At 34.8% G+C, this 21,721-nt stretch overlaps 1 protein-coding gene and 1 non-coding gene across 7 annotated transcripts in view; both read right to left on the bottom strand.

Moving 5' to 3' along the window:
• Positions 1-21,721, bottom strand: part of LOC124359391 (phosphatidylcholine:ceramide cholinephosphotransferase 1-like) — a 216,470-nt gene that overhangs the window by 107,555 nt on the left and 87,194 nt on the right. The window contains exon 1 of one of the 6 annotated variants that reach the window (XM_046812095.1): positions 13,440-13,721. The exons of the other annotated variants lie outside the window; for them this stretch is intronic. The gene's annotated coding sequence lies outside the window, so the exon portion shown is untranslated. Of the gene's footprint in view, positions 1-13,439; positions 13,722-21,721 lie in introns of those variants that run through there. 6 annotated transcript variants of the gene reach the window in all.
• Trnap-agg lies at positions 11,740-11,811 on the bottom strand. The gene has a single exon. It is a non-coding gene; the product is annotated as a tRNA-Pro (tRNA).

Below are 21,721 nucleotides of genomic sequence, written 5' to 3'. Positions count from 1 at the left end.
TAACTCCGAACATAGTGTCATTCATTGGCACAACAATCATTGACTAAGTGGTCACTTACTAATGCCTGAGAGTAAATCCGAACAAAGTGTCATTCATTGGCACAACAATCATTGACTGAGTGGTCACTACTAATGCTTGAGAGTAACTCCGAACAAAGTGTCATTCATTGGCACAACAATCATTGACTGAGTGGTCACTACTAATGCCTGAGGGTAACTTCGAACAGAGTGTCATTCATTGGCACAACAATCATTGACTAAGTGGCTACTACTAACGCCTGAGAGTAACTCGGAACATAGTGTCGTTCATTGGCACAACAATCATTGACTAAGTGGTCACTACTAATGCCTGAGAGTAACTCCGAACAAAGTGCCATTCATTGGCACAACAATCATTGATTAAGTGGTCACTTACTAATGCCTGAGAGTAAATCCGAACATATCATTGGCACAACAATCATTGACTAAGTGGCTACTACTAACGCCTGAGAGTAACTCGGAACATAGTGTCGTTCATTGAAACAACAACAATCATTGACTAAGTGGTCACTACTAACGCCTGAGAGTAACTCTGAACATAGTGTCATTCATTGGCACAACAACAATCATTGACTAAGTGGTCACTACTAACACTTGAAAGTAACCCCGACCGGGAATCAATTATTAATATATAAACAATTAGTAAATCATAAACAACCAATTTGGGACTTCGACACGAGTGTACCGGGTTTGGACACTGATTGGTCCAGCCAATTTGGGACGTCAACACGAGTGTACCGGTTTTGGACAATGATTGGTCCAGCCAATTTGGGACGTCGACACGAGTGTACCGGATTTGAACGCTGATTGGTCCAGCCAATTTGGGACGTCGACACGAGTGTTACGGGTTTGGACACTGATTGGTCCAGCCAATTTGGGACGTCGACACGAGTGTACAGTACGCGCGCTGATGGTTCGGCTCCGAGTCAACCGAGCGGACTTCGGCGGGAGACGGGTGGATTGCCCGACATAACAACTGTTCTGCAGACATCGGCCAATGTTTGGCCCGTTGCAGTCTGAATATTTATTGTCCCTGTTCTCCCTCACAGTCGAGTATTCACTGTTGTTAGAAGTGGACAAGTGGTTTAAGTGTGTTATACACAATTCATTAGTTTAGTTAGTAGTGAGGTTAGTGAATTTTGGTAGTTGTAGGGCGTAACAAATTATTTAATATTATCCTTGCTACTAAGGTTATATTACAAGTTTTAGTAGTTTTGTTTTGATCCATCATCTCAGTCGGTATAATGGCCCGATACGTTTCCAAAGTGGCTCGAGGAAAAACTACGAAAAGCCAGGCTCGAGAAATTATATAGAGGGTTAGTGAGTTCATGGCAAATGAGTCGAAACTATCTAATGATGAACGAATCCCTATAAATAAATGTTTAGAAAAAACTGCTGGCTTGTGGTGTTTCAAAAACACTGATTAAGGAGATTCGCCGTGAAAAAAATTATGGATTCTTCCAATGAAGGGGAGTGTTTGTTCACTACCCCTAAAAAATACAAAAAAAGAAAATAGTAGAACTAGACGACTTTGATAAATGTGTTGTTCGAAGAACCATCCATGAATTTTATAAAACTGATAGTTGTATAAAACTAGCCTCAGAAAAATATTAGCATCCTTAGGTTTTCGGTGGAAAAAATTGAAAATAATAGGCAAATTTTGATTGAAGCTAGTGACATAAGAATGAAACGTATAAACTATTTACGAAGTATAAAACAAGCGCGAGCAGAGAACTCTCCTATTGTTTACATTGATGAAAGGTATATATTATCATCTCATGTGACTGAAAAGGGATGGAGTGACGCCAGTCTTCAGGGTTTTAAAAAGAAAATAAGTAAAGGCGAGAGGGCCATAATACTACACGCAGGGAGTGAAATGGGGTTTATTCCTGGAGCTTGCTTAATCTGGAAAGTGGGAACGAGCGAAGGAGATTATCATGATCAGATGAACCATGCGAACTTCATGACATGGACAAGAACTCAGCTCATTCCAAACTTACCAGTTAACTCTCTAATAATTATTGATAATGCCGCCTATCATAACTTCCAAGTTAATAAAGCACCTAATTCAGGTTCCAAAAAAGCAGAAATGATCAAGTGGCTACAAGATCATGGACTGCAGTTTGATGCAATGTCACTTAAACCCGAATTGTACAGTTTAGTAAAACAACATAAGGATGATTTGCATTTGACGATTTGTTAGAAAACCACGGACACAGCGTTCTTTACCTTCCTCCGTACCATCCAGATCTAAATCCGATTGAGAATATTTGGGGAATAATAAAAAATTATTTAGGTCAAAAAAATGTTGTAAATAACATTAAAAATACCATAGCGTTATGCAAAGAGAAGATAGACTCAATAACAAAAGAAGACTGGGGAAAGGTGTGTAAGAAAGTTGTAAAATTTGAAGATGAATATTATGAAAAGGAACATTTAATTGATGACACAACAGAGAGATTTATTATTAGTTTAAATGACTCATCTGACGGCAGCAACAGTGAACAGGATGCCAGCGAAGAATCGGAAACGGGTGGTGAGAATGGAAATAACTCGCCATTGGCAACTCTACTATAGGTAAGAACAGCTTTGTAAACAAAGTAAAATCTAGGGAAAATACTGTTCACCACGCCGATTTTAAAATAATGGATTCTACATTTATGCGTTGAGAATTTAAATTCTTAATTTGTATTGTTAGACGTTTAGTAATTTTACGATTTTTAATCACTAATAGATTTATGACATTTTATTTCTTATCTGTCAGAAAGTCAATTAATATAAAATGTATTGCTAAGGTAGTATTCGAATTTGAAATTGAATGCTACAATTTACGGTTTAATCCATATATAACCAATGCCTCTATGTATAGTGTATTCGTAGAAATGCTAAAAAAAATCATTTATTGTCATGCCACATAATTAATAATTAAGTTTTTCATAAACAGGATTCTTTATACAACAGTGTTTCTATTCGTATTTATTCATCTGTCATAAAATTAGTTTATAAACAATACACCCCAAAACACTTTATATTCGAATATAAGACAATGAAATTCAACATAATTTCATTAAAGTTTAAAACTTTTAGTTTATCACAGATCACCACTATGGCCTAAAGTTTTTTTTTTTTTTTTTTTTTTTTTTTTTTTTTTTTTTTTTTTTTTTTTCAGAAATAAACTATTGGAAAGTGATTCAATGTTAAACTTCCAAATGGTATTGCCGTGTTGCATTTACGTGAATGGGCCATAAACTGTAGGGCAGCGGTGTCGGTGATACATTCCACTTCAAACTAAGTTACGGCTAACCTAAACTATGTATCTGAGAAAAGTTAAATCTAAAATTAACTTCATTTCATTCAGAAAAACTTTCCCGCTGGTGAAAGTTTCCTGACCGAATAATAAAAAAATCCTCACATACAAACTTTTTTGTATCACAATTTTGGCACAGTTAATTTTAAAATATATTTTATTGAAGAAAAGTAATAAGACATTGAAACTTAATACATCCATTAGCATTGGCATAAACAGGAAAATAGATCTGCGAAGTTTCAGAATTTTATTTGTACAGGAAGTTGGTCTAACCATAAGTTGATTGTCGAGCGAGAATTAAACATTGCCGTCCGTGACGGATCATTGGAGAGTCAATGTTTTTATTTGGTTAGTAGGGCAACGACAGCGCCGAACCTTCAGCGCGCGTACTGTAACGGGTTTGGACACTGGTTGATCCAGCCAATTTGAGACGTCGACACGAGTGTAACGGGTTTGGACACTGGTTGGTCCAGCCAATTTGAGACGTCGACACGAGTGTAACGGGTTTGGACACTGATTGGTCCAGCCAATTTGAGACGTCGACACGAGTGTAACGGGTTTGGACACTGATTGGTCCAGCCAATTTGGGACGTTGACACGAGTGTAACGGGTTTGGACACTGATTGGTCCAGCCAATTTGGGACGTTGATGACACGAGTGTAACGGGTTTGGACACTGATTGGTCCAGCCAATTTGAGACGTCGACACGAGTGTAACGGGTTTGGACACCAATTGGTCCAGCCAATTTGGGACGTCGACACGAGTGTAACGGGTTTGGACACTGATTGGTCCAGTTTGTAAGTCGAAGATGGTCTGATTACCTGTATAACATTATCCACAGAATACATAATGAGTGATTCCAATACAAGTAGTCTAATGTCCATTAATCAATGTAGTTAAACTTTTATTATACATTTCAAGACCGTTATGAAACCTATTTAAGTTGTCTTTTAGCAAAAGTATGCTTCTCAGATATGTGTATCTATACATATTTCCTTGATTGGAAAAGAGGTAAACTCAGCTTCGGAAAAAAATACTACTACCGGAGTCAATTAAAATAACCATAAATGTATACTTTTTAACATATTTTCTTGGTCGTGAGAAGAAGGCAAACTCAATATTGGCGCCGGAAATATAATTCAAGTACTCAAACAGGTGCAAAACCTACGAAATTGTGCGAAGCCGCGGGTAACTGCTAGTCTATAATATTTTTTAACCGGGAATGTTTTTTCAAATCAATATGATTGGCCGCCTTACTAAAACTTTCATTGAAGGACAAAGTATTAAAAACTGGCACAGAACATATTAAATACTATCTTTCCACGTTTGGTTGCAATCGGTTACAAATTAGTGGATACATTGTATTGTTATTAATCTTTTATGTGTATATGTTGTGTGTGATGTGTATAGGTACATATCAATACGTTGTATGGTGGTCATCTTGAAACTTATCAAAAAGTACCAAGATAGCAAAGAATAACATATAAAAAGTAATTTAAATTTTTAAGTTTTAAAATAGTTTTTAATTTATTGTGCATTACGTTATACGTGGAATAACGGTTTTGTGCATATTTTAATAGCCACCATCTCGTAACGAGGCTGGTTAACTAATTTTCGTTTAAGAAATTTAAACTTGTTAAAGCTTTGTCGATTTTTAATTGCACGCCGATAAGCAGAAATATTTTTGTCGAATATTCTGTAATTTGTAATACACAGCTATGTATAGTGGCACAAGTATGCAGTCCCATTCACATTTCAGAAACTTGTAAGAACTAACTACAGCTGTGTTGTGCAGTTATCCGTATTGCTGACGTTGAACTACACTCACGAAGGTTAACAATTTATTGACTCTTTGAAGAAATAACAATTAACAGTGACTATTACGATTTCGGTAGAGATAAGAAGTAAGGTCGTGGCCAGACTGGTAGACAAGCAATATCAACACAGTATCGCGTCTCGCTTCAGCCGGCTTCCGCTGGCGTCGCGACGGTGTCATCGATCATTTGATTCTTTCCAACACTTGTTTTCCACGATTCACGAGGAATACGTAACACAAAAACTACATTTAATACTTAATTAATGCTAATAAACATGTACGTACAAGTATTACACATTCGTAACACATTGTATGTCAAACCAGCGGCTCCTAACTGTACATCTGAAGCACGAAACAAAAATATAGTTTCAAACATTTCTGATTTATTTACTAATATAACTTTCGTTCTATATTGCAAAAGAGAACTTGTTAGATATTATTTGTAGTGACAGTAAGTGTTTCGTATTACTGGCAATTGAGTTGAGTAAGGGACGAATCTGTCATTGTATTACAAATCTGAACTGAATTTTACAAAGAGAAATTCAGTTGAGGGCAAAGCCATGTGGACTGTAGAGAGAGTGAATGATTAGTAGTAGTAGTAATAGGAGAAAGGAATGCAACAGGAGCACTTTCCAAGGATGGTAGGACACCAGTGTGGAACTTAAAACTAAACTATACTTCACTGCTAGTGACAGTCACATACACACACACACAAAGCAACGTCACGAAAAATATCACAGTCACAATCGCCGACACCGCTGTCACACGAACGTCTTGTCGTCTGCTAAACGCGGACGCGGCGGTAGCAGATGGAATTGTTCGATCAGCAGGGCGCGGCGCTACCAACCTCTCGCGAGAAATACCGTACAGTCAGCGCTCGGTACAGTACGTGGTGCAGCCCTGTTGCGTTCAGCACGTACAGCACTGCCAATGCCACGGCGAAAAATACCAAAATACCGTATCGTCGACGCTCAGCTCTACTTTCCCTCTAATAACATGATTTGATGCGGTGCTCGAACTCTTGCAAAACGCTCGGCATTGCCCAAGGGGCTTCACACGGAGTGGCTGTTATAAACGCTTGCTTCATATTTGTGTAGTTCAGGATAACCATTCAGCAGAGGAACTCACTCGCGAATTGAGCACTTTAGTTTTTCGGTAGCGTTTCGGGTCATTCTAACATTGAAGAGTCAGATATTGACTATTCAGTTTATACAATTCATTAAAAAATAAAGTTTTAATATTTTTCCAGTTAAAATAATGTTGTGATTGCGCCGATAATGGATTAAAAAATATTTAAAAGTACATAAATACGAGTTACAGATTATGTGTACTCAATTGTGAAAAGGCGTTAAAGCAGCACCAGCTTTAATATGGCTCCAAGTTGTACTGCATCACGCGTTTACGTGACTTGGCAAAGCCAGACGTTGGTATCTTAGGTTTTGTAGATCATAAATGTTTTGGTGGCCACAAAACCAACTGAATGACAGCTCATACAACTCAAAAACATCGCGGCACAAAGATATGGATAAAAACAGTAAACAATGGAATGTATCAATTATATATAGAGATGGTAATTTCAACACTATACGTATATATCATTGAGATAAAACATAGTATGAAAATAGATGAAACCGTAATAAAAGTGTTTAGTTTGATATTTTACACCATTTAGGATTTTAAAGAATAAAAAAAATTATTGTTGTACATAAAAGTTTTTGAATTAGCTTATAAACCTCTGTCTCATCCTAGTTTTTAAACATAATTCCATAAAACGGAAGTCATTACTTCTTCTCTGTGGTGGTGAGCCCCTTATGTCTCACTGTATTGGACCAATATTACATGTTTCATCAATAATTGATAGTCAAACCATAAAGTCTTATTGGTAGTTTCCTCGTTCTCATACAGCAGTAAAAGCTCAATAATGGATGTAAAGCCATTACTAACTCGATTTCGAGCCACCCAATATATCTTATGTCACTATTGGGCAGTGACATAAGATATATTAGATTCCATAGCAACTCCAGAAACCTCATAGGCCGAATGTCCATGATGATGAGGGCTTTAGCATAGACAGCATGATCTGGATCAGTCCGTGCGGAGGGTCATCTAACATTGAATCGTGTAGAGCCCACGTTTCAACTCAAGGAATAACCTACTTTATAAAAAAAAAGATAGTTCACCGTACAAATTTTAACATGCGTTCGAAAATATACATTCGCGTATCTTCGGACAACTACGAGCGAGCAACTGCTGAATTAATTCTCAAAGAAAAAAGTCTGTATAGATTTAAATAAAATCACCGAAGAAATAATAAACAATCCACCGAATGCTGCAGTTTTAAACCAATGTCAGACTTTTGATACTAAGTCGACTGCTTATAATAAGGCCGATTTATATTGTTGGGCCGAGCGGTTAACATTTAATTTTTGTATTATATGAGTAGGATTACCCCAAAAGGCGTGGGGTATTTTAGAAAGAGTCATATGGTACCTGTATGTTTTCCCTGCTCTTTAAGCTAATTACTATTTGTCAACGCATCTTCAAATACTCATATATATATATATATATATATATATATATATAATATATATATATATATATATATATATATATATAAAGACTAGACATTTGATATCACCATACAATCCTTTCAAACTTATACATAATTAACGTCTGTATTATGTACAGCAGATATCAGAGATGACGCGATTGCTAAGTTACGGTATCAATACTATCTCATTCTACATTCATACATAAATCTTTAAAAAATGCACACTTATAAAAAACGGTAAAACCACTGCAATCATGGTATAAGGGACATAAACAAATGTGACTCACTGTAAACTTTCAGCCATGTACATAGCAAAAGAACGTCGTACTAAATTTCATAGAGGAAGGTCAGACGAATACAGGCCTTATGGCATTCCTAACATTCTTTGACTGTATTCGCACATCATTACATGACAGAATATAGGATTTCGGACATTTGCAATCGTTATTTTCGTGTATGTTACAAAATCAGAAACACACGTTCGAGAACTGTTACTTGCTGTTTTTCGGGTGTACAAATTTAACACATAATGCCTACTGATTTTTAAATCGATGATAACGCCATGTATGGGTTGAACACGCCAGACCCATGACTAGCTGTACGCCACGTGTATCTTAGACCCGGTGAAAGCACAAGCAAAATATATCAACACAACATGCAAGTGGAACGTTTTTGTTGTGTTCCAGTTTTTGTAAATTATAAAAATAAATCCTGTTGTCCTTTTTTTAAATTCCAGGTGACGTTACAATAATTGCTTTATCGGCTGTATCGGATGCTGCCAGTTGTTCGACTCTGAAGAAGAACGCTGCAAGATCTAACCTGTGTAATTGTTGACTACGGAGTTCTTGTGTCGATTGGCTTATATGCTGCCTCAGTAGCCAAGCAAGCATTGATGTACAACGTTAAGCGCCCAGTTCTTGTTCAGTTTTGGTCTAACCTCCCCTGAGTAGGACAAGATGAACAGCAGAGACGTGCGGGAGTCACGTGTGGGAGATGGGTCAATATTGTGGGTAACAGCGCCCTCACTATAATCTTTTCCTTATGATACATTTATTGGTAATGTAAACTACGCGTATATTCTTTTTGAATGGCTAAAATACATTCGAAATCGTCACTATTTTTAGGAATGCTTGGAGCCATGTCCTTAATGACTTCCTCGTTGGAGACAGATACTACGGAGGCTGGAAGCCACGACCTTCCAAGTAGGGAGACACTCGACAGAAAATGGTACGATAAGAGGGATTTGTGCCAGAAAGCGTTACTGGTTAAGCTGCTGGTAAGCTTGAGTACATGTCACCGTCCAGTAAGATTTTCTCAATATCCTCAGACTTGATGTCAAGAACTACCAAGTCTGATGTAGCGAAACGACATGGACTACAAATAAGAATTCTCCCACTGACAAGCTCAGGTTGCAAGAGTAGTAGGCTACATATTACCATTGTCCAAGTGAAGTGCAGGATGCAGTATTTCTTACATCACTATTCACGTGTAATAAAAGTAATCCTTAAGTATGATTACCACGACGTCGAAAGACAAAGCGATAAAATAATCAACTATTACAGGTTTTGAGTGTAGCTAGTTAAATAATATAAAATATCTCTTTAGTGTCGTTTGCAGTAACAAGCCAAGAATATTTATTGTCATTAAGACATTCACTAACATCTTATTACCATTGCAATGAGCTGGTAATAAAAAAATCGTACAAAATTTTATAGGAACCGCGCTAACGATTATGAAATATATATTGTATTTCATTTATTGGAATGAACAATAACACATAAAAAACTTCTATATTAGTATTTTATACTCACATCTCAAGAAGCATAAAATAAGAATATAAAAAGAACAATACGAGTAAACATAGCAAATAAGAAAATAACCACAAAATATAAATATACGCGACTAAAACATTCAAAGACCCAGCTCCTATATCATTAGTGGGGCAGAAGGAAATTTGGAAAAGTTACTTTTATCTTCCCTTAAAGATCTTAACACTCTTCAATTTTGTCTTTTTTGTGCTCAGCAGCATCTTTGGATAATGCTTCTCAATGTTTCCAATAGCTTCTCCTTGTCTTTATGAAAAATATGAAATCTGTGCCCTGTTATTCTGACTTTAAGGGGATTATTAGATGTTTGCTCAATATATGGTGTATTACAAAATCGACACTTAATTTTATAAATTACATTCTTAAAGTCCACTTTGCCAATGTTAGGACATGTTAAAACAGTTGCGCTGCTTTTGGGTTCCGTAGATTGGAAAAATGTGATTTCTAGGAATGTCTAGTCTAGCCTAATTTCTAATTCACTTTACGCCTAGTGTAGACACCGTCTGCCACAAATACCTCAAAACAACACTGGTCCATACGTTCCTCTTGGTCCAAGAAAGAAATGTATTGATTTGGAGGTAAAAGGCAGACCGTCCGTCTGTGCGACATATTTTGGTAGAAAGGTACTACAGATTTGAACATTGGTTCAAGGAAGAGCCCTATTCGTTCTAGGGTATTTATTTTAGAATCAAAAGGTCAAATAATAGCTAAGTGTGAGTAACTCCGTAAAAAATGTGTTACGTTTCGTTATGTTCTTTCTCGTTCTTCAAAAGTTCGTTACATAGTTTAGTGCATAGGATGAATAGAAAAGATATATCTATAGTCTCGCAAATTGATGTTCATACCCCATGTATGTTGCAATGAAATGAAAAACCTTTTATTCAAACAGGTAAAGTTAGGGCTATTTGTCCCTTTCTTACACTTGACCTATAAACCAGTATTATATTTCTATACATTAAAACACAAATATTTTAAATATTAATTTATATTTTCTTTCAAAATAAATTCGTGCATAAAAGATGCTTACTGATCGTATAATTCATAAGTACAATTTTTAAATTATAAATATTATATTTACCTTTATGAAGCTTATAAACTTCGTGCTCGTAAAAAAATCTTCGTGAGTTTTATAATGACGATTAAATTATGTGAAAAACAAGTGAAAAGTAAAGTATTTTTTAAATATACTAATAATTTATTAAATCTAAAAACTAATGTTATTATTCCTTCTTTGAATTAAACGAGAAAACTCCCACTTTAATTTTGATGAGATTATTAAAATTATAAAGTAGTAAATTCAGATTATCTATTCTTCTTAACCCACTCCACTTACACCGATCACAAATATAAAATATTTATAATTTCCAACAAAAATACCCAAAAACCTCTTACAATTTTTGTACACTTCAGATTTTTAAAATTTGTGGAAATATCTACAACATATGTCCCACTTTAAGTTGGAACATTCCAGTAAATATATAAGGAATAACGTAGGACTTGTATTCAAAAAGAGGATTGAAATAAAATGATTTCGTTTTCTGTGGCGATGTGCAACGAATTTCACTACTAATATTTGAAATACCTTGTCAATTATTCAAAAACTCTAATTACGTTTGTTTGAAACAAATATCGATTCTATATATGTTACTGATAAAATTTTTAAAATCAATGTTCAAACAAGAATTGAATATGTTTGTCCATGTATAGTTATTCGTTAACAACAAATGATTAAGAAGCACCCTTGTTTTTTACCAGTTTAGGCCGAGGATTGTATAATATATAAAACATATATGAATATACGAAATTTATTATAAAAAATTGTAAATTTTCTATAAGAAAACTTGCACTTACTGTATTCTGAGTTTATTAGAATACTGTAATTGAGAATTAGTTATTGTTTTAAGTTAATTTAATATCGTTGTAAGAAGTTGAGAATAGAATGTAAAGGAACTAATCTATACTAGTTCTATTATACAACAGAGTGAATGCGATTACACTTGTATTTTGAAGTGTTAATATTTATGTCTAAAAAATACCGAGATAACACTCATGGTTTTACGTACATCTAAGCGGGACATTCTTTAATTAAAAATTAAAATATGCCCGTGGTTAAAATAATTAAATAAACTCATAACATATATCTAAACTTGCACACTTTAAAGATAATAGCAAGTCTATAAACAACGAGCAAAAAACATTGGGGCTCGGCCGGGATTTGAACCCGGGACCTCTCGCACCCTAAGCGAGAATCATACCCCTAGACCACCGAGCCACGTTGGTATCGAATCGAGATCAGACATATCAAACGGTGAAAGTAGCACAGTCAACATTTCCTGCGTGGGCGACAAACCTACTGTGTTCTTCTTTTGTACCAATGTTAGATTAAATGAAAATATTGAAGTTAATCACTGTATTTTAACTAAAGTTTTCTTCATACAGAATGGTATTCGCTGGAAATGGTATTATGTTTGTAACATGTAAAAATGTATACTGCAGAGCTATTGTAGCAAAAATGTAAACGAAAGAAATAACGAAACACTAACTCATAATTATACGTGTGTAAATATATAAATAAAATGTATACTGCAGAGCTATTGTAGCAAAAATGTAAACGAAAAAAATAACGAAACACTAACTCATAAATTATACGTGTGTAAATACATATATAAATAAAAATGTATACTGCAGAGCTATTGTAGCAAAAATGTAAACGAAAGAAATAACGAAACACTAACTCATAATTATACGTGTGTAAATACATATATAAATAAAAATGTATACTGCAGAGCTATTGTAGCAAAAATGTAAACGAAAGAAATAACGAAACACTAACTCATAATTATACGTGTGTAAATACATATATAAATAAAAATGTATACTGCAGAGCTATTGTAGCAAAAATGTAAACGAAAGAAATAACGAAACACTAACTCATAATTATACGTGTGTAAATACATATGAAATAAAAATGTATACTGCAGAGCTATTGTAGCAAAAATGTAAACGAAAGAAATAACGAAACACTAACTCATAATTATACGTGTGTAAATATATAAATAAAAATGTATACTGCAGAGCTATTGTAGCAAAAATGTAAACGAAAGAAATAACGAAACACTCATATATATATATATATATATATATATATATATATATATATATATATATATATATATATATATATGAGTAACATTTATGATATGAAAAATAGAAAATCTCATTTATCTACAATTCTTATTGTGTGTACTTTTGTGGTACCAGCATCCACTTTCCCCAATTAACAACAGTAGTAATAATGAATGTCACTTAGCATGCAATGTTTTCACATTGCAAAATTTAAACTGTCATCTTATGTGACAACTCTATAACTTGATTATTAACACATATCAATTCGACATTTTCTTAAAAAGAATAAACAAAAATATAATTTCATTCAATTTATATTGTTTTTTTTAGCTTTTAATATACCTAAAATTGCACAAAACGGTTTTGATTATTTTATAATCGTATGTCATTAAATGTTACTATAGACGAAATGGTCAATGTAAAAAGACATTTTATACAACCTACCATGACAACAGTCATATGTGACGTACATATTCTGCCATAACAGTAACTTCCAACAGATTGAGTGTACATACATTTTCATACTCGAATACGAAAATAGAAACACTAAAGTCAGTCAGTGGGTTCCAGCAAATCTGAAGAGTGCGCATATTCAGATTAAAGAACCACACTTATCTTAAATGACTGAACGTATGTAATGAGGTCATACACGGTCTGGCCGCTATGCTTTCAAACCTGCATTATCCCACTATAACTATTGGTGTAGTAATTAATATCAATTTACTTAATATTAACAACAGTAACTGTTAGAAATTATACAATTAAATTGCATACTTGCCGACTGATGAGTGGAACAGTTAGGACCACGAATCCACGTTTAAACGACACAACGATCTGACGACTAATGTAAAGACAGTAATGACCAAAGTTGAGTCATAACGTCACAGATGGGACTAGATAGCAGTCCCAATGCGATAAAGGGAGCGAGTTGCCTCAGCTAGGGACAGCGTACAAAGTCCGAGTTACAATCTGCAAGGATTCTGTCCTTTCTGGTGCGATTATACTTGGGAGGCATACAAGTGGCCGAAACCTATCAGCACAGTGAAAACTTTCAAAATACATTCGTGTAAACAGTAAAATGCCTGCCATACTTGTTAAGGCAGAAAGAACAAGAGCTTACACTGCTTGTAAACACCATTATAAAATTTTAATTATTCACAAATGATTTGGGTCTAGCAATATGACAATGTGGTTTTGGGTTTATTTTCCTTTTTTAGTAAATTGGACTATACAGTATTATTTATTCGGAAGAAAAACTCATTTTAGCTTAGATAATATCGATAAGTAGACTATTTGTACTTCATTGTTATAATGTGATTTATCTATATGCATTAAGACCATGTGTAAGTTTGAGGCTAGACTATGGGTTAAGATTACTTTTAGAACGTAGAATACCACTGATGAGGGAAGTGCTTTTGCATACGTAAAAGTAAAATTACATACGACATTTTGGTTAAAGAATAAATGTGTTTTAAGTTTTAAGTAAACGCTCATGTGATGCTTAGATGGCCGGACAAGACCGCTGGATGCAATTGGCAGTTTTTGCACAGGTTGACAGACAGTGTTAGTGTTTAAAGCTAGTTTTAACCACGTAGGCCCATTATATGCAGGAATAGACTCGACAATAACAATATAAATCGTGAATAACTTTCCAGACTCCTGTGTCTAATATTAGTCATGATTTAAAGCAACAAATGTCATATAAACATAGCTCGAAAAATGCCTAGTTTAGCCACTAGCCGTCATTTTTTATTTTGTATAAATAAATTATTATCTCCAAAACTAGTTAAGCTAAAAAACCAAATTTAGCACATACGATTGAATACATAAGAAGAAAAGTTAAAAAAATAATTGTGTAAATTTCTTTAACATTAGCAAAATGGAGTCTATTGAAAATGTTTAAAGTCAAATAACAAAACAAACAGTATAGTTATAAACAATTGACTAGACACCAAGTATTAGAACAATTTCTTGTCATACCAACGCTACTTCTTTCAACGAAATCCGTCACTGCCTGAGCAAATACGAACACTTTAAAGGCACGTTTGCACAAGCTGGAAGCAGTGGACCTTTTGTCTTTTGATAAGCATCAGCTGTATTACATCAGTGATAAAAAAAAAATGTTAAGGTACCAACTATTTTGAATTTTTATAGCAATTTCAACGGTACTTTTTCCAACAAAATCCTACAAAGCATAAGGGCCACTTTAAATATGCGCTTGTAAAAGCCAGGAGCAACAAATAACTGAGATCATCCAACTGTGACATATTGGTTAAAACTAAATTAAATATTATTAACTCTATTTAAATCTGGAAAATTGTGTTTGACATTTGTTTACGCGGTCTGATCTGGAAAACATTGTTAATTAGTCATGACACCTGCCGCGTACATTTAAGAACTAAGACTGAGAACACTGCTATCAAAAATAATTCATACCAGTGTATTATCGTTTCTGTGCTCTGTGCTATTTTTGAGGTAAAAAAAAGAAAAAATGATAAGAAGTAAAATTAAAATCATCTAATTTTTTAAACATCGTCAATATTTGTTATATAAAAAATAGTGTAGAAATAACCTAGACGCTAGACTTAATCCTACATATCTAAAAACAAATACAGTTACTATGTATTAAAACATTAAAATAAAAATGAATATATAACAATATATTAGATATGTCAATTACACGAGTATAACATAAAATAAAAAAAATACGATTAAAAGACGATCCGGTTACGTTTCTTACTAAATGGCAAGTTTTATTTAACAACATAAATTTAACAAAGGTTATATTATTCCAATTAAATATTTACATAGCTTGATATACATACAAATACTGATAAGCAGTATACAATTACATCGCTATAACGGTGACAAAGTGTTAACACGAGCAGAAGGAGCTGTACAGCACACAAGGTCAAGTGTCACATTTTTCACACTTGCATAATTGCTGTAAACAAGCATGACAGAATTTTAAATGCAAATCATGCAAACCTTCTCTTTAAATACATAAGTGTGGCAGTGCAAAGTGCACAAACTCGTGAACGATAATCTTTCAAATGTTGATTCAAGAAGTCATTTCATTACTTTATTGTTAATTAATGTTAAAGATGTTTGAGACATTTGTAAAAAAGTAAGTAAATTATTGGTGTCGTTATTTATTGAGACTGAATGTGTTTATCCATTTTTTTATCAAAGTCAAAGTTAAAAAATATAGGCGAAAATAATATTAAATGTGATAATTATTAAAATCTTATATGGCCTTACTCAGTTTCCTTACAATAATTGATTTATTCTGCTATTTCCTCGTTGCCACCACGACTACCCAAAGTAAAAATGTTCGCTAACGCTCAGCCAAATCCCGTGGAGTGACATACAATATCACTGAACTCGGTGTTGTCTGTATAGAAATGAAACTCATTGTAGCCTAATATTTCAAATCTATAGGTCAGTTAGTTTACAACATATCGTGCAGGCAAATAGCACATGGATGAAAGAAATGGCAGGCATACGAGGTATATTAAATAACGGGACTGACGCTGCAGTGGAACGAGTGCGCATGCGCCAACCAACAATGACCAACAGCTGTGTAGTTTGAGACTTCCTCTTCAGAATGCAGTTAGTCTCGTTTCTGTAAACAACATCGTTGTGTCATAACCTTCATTTATGTAAGTGTTGTTATTTTGTTTTGCCGGAAAAATGGTTAGCGTAATAATAGAGCAACGAATTGTTATTAAATTTCACGTTAAACTTGGAAAAACCGCTACCGAAACCTATAATATACTAAAAGAAGTGTATGTCAGTGAATGTTTATCGCGGACTCGTGTTTTTGAATGGTTTAAGCGTTTTCAAGATGGTCGACAAGACGTGGAAGGTGATTCGCGGCCAGGTCGTCCTTCAACATCAAAAACGGAAGACAATGTCGAAAAAGTTGCTAATTTGATTCGGTCTGACCGACGATTAAGCATTCGTGCAGTTGCTGAATCTGTAGGCATTGATAAAGAATGTGTACGGCAAATTTTACATGACAATTTGGACATGCGAAAAGTGTGTGCAAAATGGTACCAAAAATTCTTACGATTGATCAACAAGCAGCTCGTAAAAATGTTTGTACTGACACTTTGAATGCCATTGAAAATGACCCAAATTTATTGGAAAGAATAATAACATGTGATGAATCGTGGTTTTTTACTTATGATCCGGAAACGAAGCGCCAATCCATGCATTGGAAGACCTCAACTTCACCGAGAGCCAAAAAAGCAAGAATGAGCAAGTCAAAATTTAAAGCAATGATGATTGTTTTTTTTCGACATTCGTGGGATTATGTACCTTTACTGGATTCCTGAAGGTCCAACAATTAATCAACATTACTATCTTGAGGTACTTAATAAACTACGTGAAAGAGTAAGAAAAAAACGACCCGAAATGTGGAAGGGCAAATCATGGATTTTGCACCAAGACAATGCGCCAGCTCATTCCGCGTTATCTGTCAAGCGGTTCCTGACCAAGTACAGCATCCCAGTGTTAGAACATCCACCTTACTCGCCAGACCTAGCACCATGCGACTTTTATCTTTTCCCTAAGGTGAAATCTGCATTGAAAGGTACGAGATTTGAATCCGTAGAAGCTGTTCAAGAAAAAGCGGCAAGACTCCTGAAGGAGTTGGCAGAAGATGACTTTCAGCATTGTTTCCAACAATGGAAAATTTGCATGGAGCGTTGCAGGGATAGAGAAGGGGTGTATATTGAAGGTGATAATAAGTAATTATGTTTAAAATGAAAATATTTTTTACAATATCAGTCCCGTTATTTAATAGCCATACCTCGTAATGCTCAGGCAATGGTACATTGGCATTTCTAATGGGTTCAACAATTTTTGTAAGGTTTACTAGATTGTTATGAATGAACTGTATTGAAATCTAAAACGTTAAGACCGTGTTTAATGTTAGGAGATACGGGATCATTAACGGCACGAAAGGCGGAGAGGTGAATACATACACGAGCACTGTGGTCCTGGGATTATGAATGAACTGTATTGAAATCTAAAACGTTAAGACCGTGTTTAATGTTAGGAGATACGGGATCATTAACGGCACGAAAGGCGGAGAGGTGAATACATACACGAGCACTGTGGTCCTGGGATTATGAATGAACTGTATTGAAATCTAAAACGTTAAGACCGTGTTTAATGTTGGGAGATACGGGATCATTAACGGCACGAAAGGCGGAGAGGTGAATACATACACGAGCACTGTGGTCCTGGGATTATGAATGAACTGTATTGAAATCTAAAACGCTAAGACCGTGTTTAATGTTAGGAGATACGGGATCATTAACGGCACGAAAGGCGGAGAGGTGAATACATACACGAGCATTGTGGTCCTGGGATTATGAATGAACTGTATTGAAATCTAAAACGTTAAGACCGTGTTTAATGTTAGGAGATACGGGATCATTAACGGCACGAAAGGCGGAGAGGTGAATACATACACGAGCACTGTGGTCCTGGGATTATGAATGAACTGTATTGAAATCTAAAACGTTAAGACCGTGTTTAATGTTAGGAGATACGGGATCATTAACGGCACGAAAGGCGGAGAGGTGAATACATACACGAGCACTGTGGTCCTGGGATTATGAATGAACTGTATTGAAATCTAAAACGTTAAGACCGTGTTTAATGTTAGGAGATACGGGATCATTAACGGCACGAAAGGCGGAGAGGTGAATACATACACGAGCACTGTGGTCCTGGGATTATGAATGAACTGTATTGAAATCTAAAACGTTAAGACCGTGTTTAATGTTAGGAGATACGGGATCATTAACGGCACGAAAGGCGGAGAGGTGAATACATACACGAGCACTGTGGTCCTGGGATTATGAATGAACTGTATTGAAATCTAAAACGTTAAGACCGTGTTTAATGTTAGGAGATACGGGATCATTAACGGCACGAAAGGCGGAGAGGTGAATACATACACGAGCACTGTGGTCCTGGGATTATGAATGAACAGTATTGAAATCTAAAACGTTAAGACCGTGTTTAATGTTAGGAGATACGGGATCATTAACGGCACGAAAGGCGGAGAGGTGAATACATACACGAGCACTGTGGTCCTGGGATTATGAATGAACAGTATTGAAATCTAAAACGTTAAGACCGTGTTTAATGTTAGGAGATACGGGATCATTAACGGCACGAAAGGCGGAGAGGTGAATACATACACGAGCACTGTGGTCCTGGGATTATGAATGAACAGTATTGAAATCTAAAACGTTAAGACCGTGTTTAATGTTAGGAGATACGGGATCATCAACGGCACGAAAGGCGGATAGATGAATACATACACGAGCACTGTGGTCCTGGGATTATGAATGAACTGTATTGAAATCTAAAACGTTAAGACCGTGTTTAATGTTAGGAGATACGGGATCATCAACGGCACGAAAGGCGGATAGATGAATACATACACGAGCACTGTGGTCCTGGGATTATGAATGAACTGTATTGAAATCTAAAACGTTAAGACCGTGTTTAATGTTAGGAGATACGGGATCATCAACGGCACGAAAGGCGGATAGATGAATACATACACGAGCACTGTGGTCCTGGGATTATGAATGAACTGTATTGAAATCTAAAACGTTAAGACCGTGTTTAATGTTAGGAGATACGGTATCATTAACGGCACGAAAGGCGGATAGATGAATACATACACGAGCACGATTTTATAACGGTACTCGCTGTTGCCAACATAGTATATATATATATATATATATATATATATATATATATATATTCATTTCCTCTTTTTTGTGATACTATATAAACAATATGGAGATCCAACCATTTCTTTATCGTTGGTCGTTGTATGAATTAATGTAATATGAAATTTAATTGTGAAGCCTACTTATTTTATTACAAATTTAAAATATCCAGGCCTAAATTAACACTTATTTTATAATCTAAGCTTATGCTTATTAAAAACTACTTACAGTAATTCCACACCATGATCGGAAACTCACCTGTAAAAATTTAAACATTTTAAGAACGATTCAAGTTAGTTAATAAAGTAAATTTAGTTGTTAATTATAACAATTTGATGTACTTTTACAACTATTTCTATAATACGCTGTTTCTAATGGAACACATCCATAACATTCTTTTGGAGCGAGCATCCTTACAGCTGTAATCTAATTATTGTTTGTTTTTGGTTGTGTGTATGTATTTATCTAACACACTTTGTATAAATAATCTGAAACAGTTATTATAATCTTATATATTATCAGACTTGTTTTATAAACACTAAGTGCTGAATTCACAAGTCACAATTCACAATTCACTATTAGGGACGCTAAGCGCACTGTCACAATTTAAGTTCTAAATTAGAGCTCTAATTAACATTTTTTATGCATATCACCAAACCTTAAGAGTTTCTTTGAAAGTTATATTATTTGGCTTTACCATGTCCAGTTAGTTACCACCAAGGCATCATTGAAAAAGTTATCAATTTACCAATATTGTCGTTTTTAGGCACGCGTGCATTTGTGTGAGCGTGCTTAATCACGTGTTAAAGAACTTCCATTTAATTATATTTCTGAGGTCACAACAGAATATTTTGAAGTGTATACAAGCACTACGTGTATACAACCTTTAATAGCAAACAAAATAAAGGAATACTGAACGAGATAAACCAGTACCAGTAATAATTTTCTTTACAATTGTGAGTTCAAAAGATCAGATGAACAAAAATAGTGTTATATCTACATTAATGTAATAAACTGTAATATGAAAATTCCTTAATATTAAAAGCATTAGTTTGCGATGATGTTGCTCTACACTTTTCCGCAAAAATATCACAGAAACAGGAGTTCCAATTCTTCTCTTCATAATTCGTTGCAAAGATGAATTTATAGATCTGGAATATTTGTTTACTGCATATAAATGATTATTAAAATGGTATACGTTAGTGTAAAAATAAACCTTTTCGGGATATTTTGAAAAATATGTAACGAATTAAAAAACATCACGGTATATTCAGCGTACAACAATAACATTATTGCAGACATGTTTATTTGTGTTTGTTTCTAATCGGGTCGTGGGATAGAAGCATTTCTGTATGATGCACACTATTCACGACAGGCGGAGAGTGGGATGTGATGACGAGGTCGGCCACACTGTTCAGACAAGTGACGACTCTTTACAATACCAATGTTACCTTTCACTAGTGCAATGTATGACCGTTATATATGCCACATGAGGACTCTGGTGCTTGTAGCACGACAAAATATAAAACATAAAAAGGCAAAGCAAATAGCTTGTGGTGTAAATAATTATCCTTCTCAACTACAAATGTATTCTAAATTTATAGCGTACAAGAACAACTATTGCAAATTCTTATTAATAATTACTGTTACAAAATACGAACACACCACAACATCACATGTAGTGTTACAAAACAAAGTCTCAAAGTCTATAGTTGGAGACCCTTTGGACAGACAGGTAATCATACAGAAAAGAAATGTTACGATTTGCTTGAATGACACTCAGGCAAATCCCACAGATGGACATGCACCAACACAGAAATCATTCTTTTCTATGTAGAAATGAAGTTTCATGCAAAATGTCATGTCTAAAGATGAAGTCTTTTCCATGATATTGTGCGGATACTTCAGCTAAAATGTGTTACTATACGTCGCATGTTAAAATGTCATTTTGTTTACGAATTTATCTATTCTGCGATTATGTCGTTGCCAACATTGTGACCCATAAAATCAATGTAAAAGTGGTGGCTACCCCTCAACCAAATTCTACCATCGAGCTCGATGTTGTCTATACGTAGTATTTATATACATGTTTAGATTTCCTAGACATAAAACTAATATCAATTGCAAGTCATGGGTCAGATAGTTCTCAAAATATCGTGTACAATTATTATGTTATAATAGAATACCACTTTAATACTAATCGATCTTTGCGTACTGATCCTAACATAGGTAACCTATGTTTACTGCTATGTTTAGAAAATTATGGCGTTTCGTTGTAGTATTCATTATTCA

Source organism: Homalodisca vitripennis, chromosome 4, assembly GCF_021130785.1.
Source record: "Homalodisca vitripennis isolate AUS2020 chromosome 4, UT_GWSS_2.1, whole genome shotgun sequence".
In the NCBI taxonomy this organism is placed as follows: Eukaryota; Metazoa; Arthropoda; class Insecta; order Hemiptera; family Cicadellidae; genus Homalodisca; species Homalodisca vitripennis.
The sequence above is the reverse complement of the archived record's forward strand: the minus strand, read 5'-3'. Positions and strand labels throughout refer to the sequence as shown.